The following is an 8,973-nucleotide window of genomic DNA, read 5'->3' on the forward strand; positions in this document are numbered from 1 at the left end:
AGCAGCCCATACGATTGCATGTCTCATCCGCTGTGTCATATAGTGTCCACCAGGGGGAGCAGCAAAGAAAAATCCTGATCACATGTCTGATCTGCTGCCTCATGGTGTCCACCAGGGGGAGCAGCCCATACGATTGCATGTCTGATCCGCTGTGTCATATAGTGTCCACAAAGGGGGGCAGCACAGAAAAATCCTAATGATCACGTCTGATCCGCTGCATCATATAGTGTCCACCAGGGGGAGAAGCAATGAAAAATACTGACGTAACCCCCTGCTACACCAGGTTGACCAATCACATGTCCGATCCGCTGTGTCATATGTTTTTTTTTACCGTAACAATATCTGATAATCTGGCGCCAGATTATAGGAATGTCATGTTTGTCCTCGTTTGCTGGGTACAGAGAAAGGGTTAACAGTCTGCAGCCGCCCGGCGCCGCTATAGTATTTGCAGTGTGTGAACTTTACCTCCACGGCCCCAGTCAGTGTCACAGGCGAGGGGACGGCCACAGGGGACTACAACCCCCAGTATTGTGTCGGCAGGAGCAGTGACCCTGTGTGATAGGACGGGACCCCCTGGTGGGGATGTGACCCATTCTGGAACCCACTGAAAGGGCATATCCTGGGTGGGGGGGTCCACCGGGTTGCAGCCCACCTCTCTGTAGGTTTCCTCTGGTTCCCGCACCTCAGGGTCCGATAAGATGGAGGTGGGGGGAATTGCTTCAACGCCGATTCAAGATGTGACCGCTGCAGCCGATGGACGGTGACCAGGACTTGACTACGTGGCACAAGAGAGGAGACGGGCTCCCGAAAACCTCAGCAAAGGACTGTGAGGTTAAGAGGGTTCACATACTTTCTGAGTGACACTGGGCCCAGACTTTTGGTTTTATTATCAGATCCAACCCCTCCTTTTTTTGGGGGGGTCTAATTTCTGTTTGCAAATTCTAGAGCTGAATTCCAAATTCTGCTGCCTCCAGAGCTGAAATCTCCCAACATTCCCAGCTGCTTCTGTTAGTCTGGATGGGTTTATCTTTACACCAGGTTTTGTCATTACTACTCCTAACAGTAAAGGAGCTGCTGAAGAGAAGTCTTGTCAGCCATCTTTGCTGACTGTTTCCACTGCCAACCAGCAGAATTGCGATTACAGCTCTGGAGTATAACAGGAGCTATAATGCTATATATATTTCTCTGCACCATTAAACCTTGCAATACTCTGCTGTGGGTTGGATATCAGCTATTGCTCTCTGTTACCAGACATTCCTGAATGAATGACAGGAAGTGTAGAGACCCCTATGATCCCTGCTTTATATCATATCCCTGGGGGTGACACCCTTCTAGTCATAATACAGTTGGTGAAATAAGTAGTGAACACATTTTCTAAGTAAATCTATTTCTAAAGGTGCTATTGACATGAAATTCTCACCAAATGTCAGTAGCAATTAACACAGGAAGCATCTTGTGAGTTGTCTCAAGACCATCGCAACCTTATTGTTGCAAAACATACTAATGGCATTGGGTTCAGAAGCATTTCTATACTAATGAAGGTTCCAGTGAGCACTGCTGGGGCCATAATCCAGAAATGGAAAGAACATAATTTCACCATAAATTGGCCCCGACCAAGTGCTCCCCGCAACACTTCAGACAGAAGAGTTAAAAGAATTATTAGAAGAGTTGTCCAAGAGCAAAGGACCTGCTGTGGAGATCTACAGAAAGACTGGAATCAGCAGGTCAATTGTTCAAATGTAAACAATAAGTAATGCACTCAACCTCCATGGCCTGTATGCACGCTCACCACACAACCTCCATGGCCTGTATGCACGCTCACCACACAACCTCCATGGCCTGTATGCACGCTCACCACACAACCTCCATGGCCTGTATGCACGCTCACCACACAACCTCCACGGCCTGTATGCACGCTCACCACACAACCTCCATGGCCTGTATGCACGCTCACCACACAACCTCCACGGCCTGTATGCACGCTCACCACACAACCTCCACGGCCTGTATGCACACTCACCACACCACCTCCACGGCCTGTATGCACGCTCACCACACAACCTCCACGGCCTGTATGCACACTCACCACACCACCTCCACGGCCTGTATGCACACTCACCACACCACCTTCATGACCGGTACGCACGCTCACCACACAACCTCTATGATCTGTATGCACGCTCACCACACAACCTCCATGGCCTGTATGCACGCTCACCACACAACCTCCACGGCCTGTATGCACGCTCACCACACAACCTCCACGGCCTGTATGCACACTCACCACACCACCTCCACGGCCTGTATGCACACTCACCACACAACCTCTATGATCTGTATGCACGCTCACCACACAACCTCCATGGCCTGTATGCACGCTCACCACACAACCTCCATGGCCTGTATGCACGCTCACCACACAACCTCCATGGCCTGTATGCACCCTCACCACACAACCTCTATGATCTGTACGCACGCTCACCACACAACCTCCATGACCTGTACGCACGCTCACCACACAACCTCTATGATCTGTATGCACGCTCACCACACAACCTCCATGGCCTGTATGCACGCTCACCACACAACCTCCATGGCCTGTATGCACGCTCACCACACAACCTCTATGATCTGTATGCACGCTCACCACACAACCTCCATGGCCTGTATGCACGCTCACCACATAACCTCCATGGCCTGTATGCACGCTCACCACAGAACCTCTATGATCTGTATGCACGCTCACCACACAACCTCTATGGCCTGTACGCACGCTCACCACGCAACCTCCATGGCCTGTATGCACGCTCACCACACAACCTCTATGACCTGTATGCACGCTCACCACGCAACCTCCATGACCTGTATGCACGCTCACCACATAAATCTCCATTGCGGAACAAAAACCTTGTTCAAGAATATAGTCTGGTCGGTTGAGACCAAAACTGAACTCTTCGGAGGCCATAATACGCACCATGTTTAGAGGCCAAAAGGTACTGCATATCACCCCAAAAACACCATACCAACAGTGAAGATTGACGGTGGGAACATCATGGCATGGGGCTGTTTTCCAGAAAACTATAATTTATAACATCTAAAAAATAATTTAATGGACATCTATGGTGACATCTTTGCCTGTGTGGATTGCATGAGTTGTTACCGATAATTTCATGACAATAGCACCTTTAGAAATATATTTATTGAGCCGATTGGTGATGTGTTGAATAGTTATTTCACCTACTGTATGTGACTGATAGAGCAGAGTGGATGATAAGCTGCGGACGTTACTGGCCCTTTAAGAAGAGGCGACGTCCACAACGCCCCGTATTATGTCTTGTGCACATATTTTTGTATATTTGCTGCTTTGGCAGGAACATCCCCAGAATCAGTGCCGGAGGCTGCAGGTGTCTGCGGCCTCGGTGCTCCTGGCGCCCCCCGGGGATGATAACATGCGATAGCCGATGTTGTGTCACCCCATCGTCCTCCATCTGTCAGCAGTGGCCGAGGTCAGCGCTGCTCCGACCGCCTCTGGCGCCCCGGGGTCTGGGTGCAGCCGACGCTCAAGAGCCGGTCCGAGTGGACTTCAGCCCAGACAGGGAACAAGGGGGCGCCGAACGCTAGGGTATCCACACAGCACCGCGTATCCGAACAATGAGAGTGCAGAGGGGCTCTGATATTGGGCTTAGATACACGGCTCAGCAGTCAGTATCACACAGGATAGGATTAGATACACGGCTCAGAAGACAGTATCACACAGGATAGGATTAGATACACAGCTCAGCAGACAGTATCACACAGGAGAGGATTAGCTACACAGCTCAGCAGACAGTATCACACAGGAGAGGATTAGATACACAGCTCAGCACACAGTATCACACAGGAGAGGATTAGATACACGGCTCAGCAGACAGTATCACACAGGAGAGGATTAGATACACAGCTCAGCACACAGTATCACACAGGAGAGGATTAGCTACACAGCTCAGCAGACAGTATCACACAGGAGAGGATTAGATACACAGCTCAACAGACAGTATCACACAGGAGAGGATTAGATACACAGCTCAGCACACAGTATCACACAGGAGAGGATTAGCTACACAGCTCAGCAGACAGTATCACACAGGAGAGGATTAGATACACAGCTCAGCAGACAGTATCACACAGGAGAGGATTAGATACACAGCTCAGCACACAGTATCACACAGGAGAGGATTAGATACACGGCTCAGAAGACAGTATCACACAGGATAGGATTAGATACACAGCTCAGCAGACAGTATCACACAGGAGAGGATTAGCTACACAGCTCAGCAGACAGTATCACACAGGAGAGGATTAGATACACAGCTCAGCAGACAGTATCACACAGGAGAGGATTAGCTACACCGCTCAACAGACAGTATCACACAGGAGAGGATTAGATACACAGCTCAGCACACAGTGTCACACGATAGGATTAGATACACAGCTCAGCAGACAGTATCACACAGGATAGGATTAGATACACGGCTCAGCAGACAGTATCACACAGGAGAGGATTAGATGCACAGCTCAGCAGACAGTATCACACAGGAGAGGATTAGATACACAGCTCAGCAGACAGTATCACACAGGAGAGGATTAGATACACAGCTCAGCACACAGTATCACACAGGAGAGGATTAGATACACAGCTCAGCACACAGTATCACACAGGATAGGATTAGATACACAGCTCAGCAGACAGTATCACACAGGAGACGATTAGATGCACAGCTCAGCACACAGTATCACACAGGATAGGATTAGATACACAGCTCAGCAGACAGTATCACACAGGATACGATTAGATACACAGCTCAGCACACAGTATCACACAGGAGAGGATTAGATGCACAGCTCAGCAGACAGTATCACACAGGAGAGGATTAGATGCACAGCTCAGCAGACAGTATCACACAGGAGAGGATTAGATACACAGCTCAGCAGACAGTATCACACAGGAGAGGATTAGATACACAGCTCAGCACACAGTATCACACAGGAGAGGATTAGATACACAGCTCAGCACACAGTATCACACATGAGAGGATTAGATGCACAGCTCAGCAGACAGTATCACACAGGATAGGATTAGATACACAGCTCAGCACACAGTATCACACAGGAGAGGATTAGATACACAGCTCAGCACACAGTATCACACAGGATAGGATTAGATACACAGCTCAGCAGACAGTATCACACAGGAGAGGATTAGATACACGGCTCAGCACACAGTATCACACAGGATAGGATTAGATACACAGCTCAGCAGACAGTATCACACAGGAGACGATTAGATGCACAGCTCAGCAGACATTATCACACAGGAGGGGATTAGATACACAGCTCAGCACACAGTATCACACAAGAGAGGATTAGATACACGGCTCAGCAGACAGTATCACAGGAGAGGATTAGATACGCAGCTCAGCAGACAGTATCACACAGGAGAGGATTAGATACACAGCTCAGCACACAGTATCACACAGGAGAGGATTAGATACACAGCTCAGCACACAGTATCACACATGATAGGATTAGATACACAGCTCAGCACACAGTATCACACAGGATAGGATTAGATACACAGCTCAGCAGACAGTATCACACAGGAGAGGATTAGATACACGGCTCAGCACACAGTATCACACAGGATAGGATTAGATACACAGCTCAGCAGACAGTATCACACAGGAGAGGATTAGATGCACAGCTCAGCAGACAGTATCACACAGGAGGGGATTAGATACACAGCTCAGCAGACAGTATCACACAGGATAGGATTAGATACACAGCTCAGCAGACAGTATCACACAAGAGAGGATTAGATACACGGCTCAGCAGACAGTATCACACAGGAGGGGATTAGATACACAGCTCAGCACACAGTATCACACAAGAGAGGATTAGATACACGGCTCAGCAGACAATATCACACAGGATAGGATTAGATACACAGCTCAGCAGACAGTATCCCACGGGATAGGATTAGATACACAGCCCAGCAGACAGTATCACACAGGATAGGATTAGATACACATCCCAGCAGACAGTATCACACAGGATAGGATTAGATACACAGCTCAGCAGACAGTATCCCACGGGATAGGATTAGATACACAGCTCAGCAGACAGTATCACACAGGATAGGATTAGATACACGGCTCCGCAGACAGTATCACACAAGATAGGATTAGATACACAGCTCAGCAGACAGTATCACACAGGATAGGATTAGATACACAGCTCAGCAGACAGAATCACAGGAGAGGATTAGATACACAGCTCAGCAGACAGTATCACACAGGAGAGGATTAGATACACAGCTCAGTAGTCAGTATCACACAGGATAGGAATAGATACACAGCTCAGCAGACAGTATCACACAGGATGGGATTAGATACACGGCTCAGCAGACAGTATCCCACGGGATAGGATTAGATACACAGCCCAGCAGACAGTATCACACAGGAGAGGATTAGATACACAGCTCAGCAGACAGAATCACAGGAGAGGATTAGATACACAGCTCAGCAGACAGTATCACACAGGAGAGGATTAGATACACAGCTCAGCAGACAGAAACACAGGAGAGGATTAGATACACGGCTCAGCAGACAGTATCACACAGTATAGGATTAGATACACAGCTCAGCAGACAGAATCACAGGAGAGGATTAGATACACAGCTCAGCAGACAGTATCACACATGATAGGATTAGATACATGGCTCAGCAGACAGTATCACACAGGATAGGATTAGATACATGGCTTTGCAGACAGTATCACACAGGAGAGGATTAGATACACAGCTCAGCAGACAGTATAACACAGGAGAGGATTAGATACACAGCTCAGCAGACAGTATCACACAGGATAGGATTAGATACACGGATCAGCAGACAGTATCACACAGGATAAGATTAGATACACAGCTCAGCAGACAGTATCACACAGGACAGGATTAGATACACAGCTCAGCAGACAATAACACACAGGATAGGATTAGATACACGGCTCAGCAGACAGTATCACACAGGATAGGATTAGATACACAGCTCAGCAGACAGTATCACACAGGATAGGATTAGATACACTGCTCAGCAGACAGTATCACACAGGAGAGGATTAGATACACAGCTCAGCAGACAGTATCACACAGGAGAGGATTAGATACACGGCTCAGCAGACAGTATCACACAGGAGAGGATTAGATACACAGCTCAGCAGACAGTATCACACAGGAGAGGATTAGATACACGGCTCAGCAGACAGTATCACACAGGAGAGGATTAGATACACGGCTCAGCAGACAGTATCACACAGGAGAGGATTAGATACACAGCTCAGCAGACAGTATCACACAGGATAGGATTAGATACACGGCTCAGCAGACAGTATCACACAGGATAGGATTAGATACATAGCTCAGCAGACGGTATCACACAGGATAGGATTAGATACATGGCTTTGCAGACAGTATCACACAAGAGAGGATTAGATACACAGCTCAGCAGACAGTATCACACAGGAGAGGATTAGATACACGGCTCAGCAGACAGTATCACACAGAATAGGATTAGATACACAGCTCAGTAGTCAGTATCACACAGGATAGGATTAGATACACAGCTCAGCAGACAGTATCACACAGGAGAGGATTAGATACACAGCTCAGCAGACAGTATCACACAGGAGAGGATTAGATACACAGCTCAGCAGACAGTATCACACAGGATAGGATTAGATACACGGCTCAGCAGACAGTATCACACAGGATAGGATTAGATACACAGCTCAGCAGACAGTATCACACAGGATAGGATTAGATACACAGCTCAGCAGACAGTATCACACAGGAGAGGATTAGATACACAGCTCAGCAGACAGTATCACACAGGAGAGGATTAGATACACAGCTCTGCAGACAGTATCACACAGGATAGGATTAGATACACAGCTCAGCAGACAGTATCACACAGGAGAGGATTAGATACACAGCTCAGCAGACAGTATCACACTGGATAGGATTAGATACACAGCTCAGCAGACAGTATCACACAGGATAGGATTAGATAAACAGCTCTGCAGACAGTATCACACAGGATAGGATTAGATACACAGCTCAGCAGACGGTATCACACAGGATAGGATTAGATAAACAGCTCTGCAGACAGTATCACACAGGATAGGATTAGATACACAGCTCAGCAGACAGTATCACACAGGATAGGATTAGATACACAGCTCAGCAGACAGTATCACACAGGATAGGATTAGATACACAGCTCAGCAGACAGTATCACACAGGAGAGGATTAGATACACAGCTCAGCAGACAGTATCACACAGGATAGGATTAGATACACAGCTCAGCAGACAGTATCACACAGGATAGGATTAGATACACAGCTCAGCAGACAGTATCACACAGGAGAGGATTAGATACACAGCTCAGCAGACAGTATCACACAGGAGAGGATTAGATACACAGCTCTGCAGACAGTATCACACAGGATAGGATTAGATACACAGCTCAGCAGACAGTATCACACAGGATAGGATTAGATACACAGCTCAGCAGACAGTATCACACAGGAGAGGATTAGATACACAGCTCAGCAGACAGTATCACACAGGATAGGATTAGATACACAGCTCAGCTGACAGTATCACACAGGAGAGGATTAGACACACAGCTCAGCAGACAGTATCACACAGGATAGGATTAGATACACGGCACAGCAGACAGTATCACACAGGATAGGATTAGATACACGGCACAGCAGACAGTATCACACAGGATAGGATTAGATACACGGCTCAGCAGACAGTATCACACAGGAGAGGATTAGATACACGGCTCAGCAGACAGTATCACACAGGAGAGGATTAGACACACAGCTCAGCAGACAGTATCACACAGGATAGGATTAGATACACGGCA

This window comes from Phyllobates terribilis, unplaced genomic scaffold, assembly GCF_046119375.1.
Source record: "Phyllobates terribilis strain yellow unplaced genomic scaffold, ASM4611937v1 Scaffold_12__6_contigs__length_324123572, whole genome shotgun sequence".
Taxonomy (NCBI): domain Eukaryota; kingdom Metazoa; phylum Chordata; class Amphibia; order Anura; family Dendrobatidae; genus Phyllobates; species Phyllobates terribilis.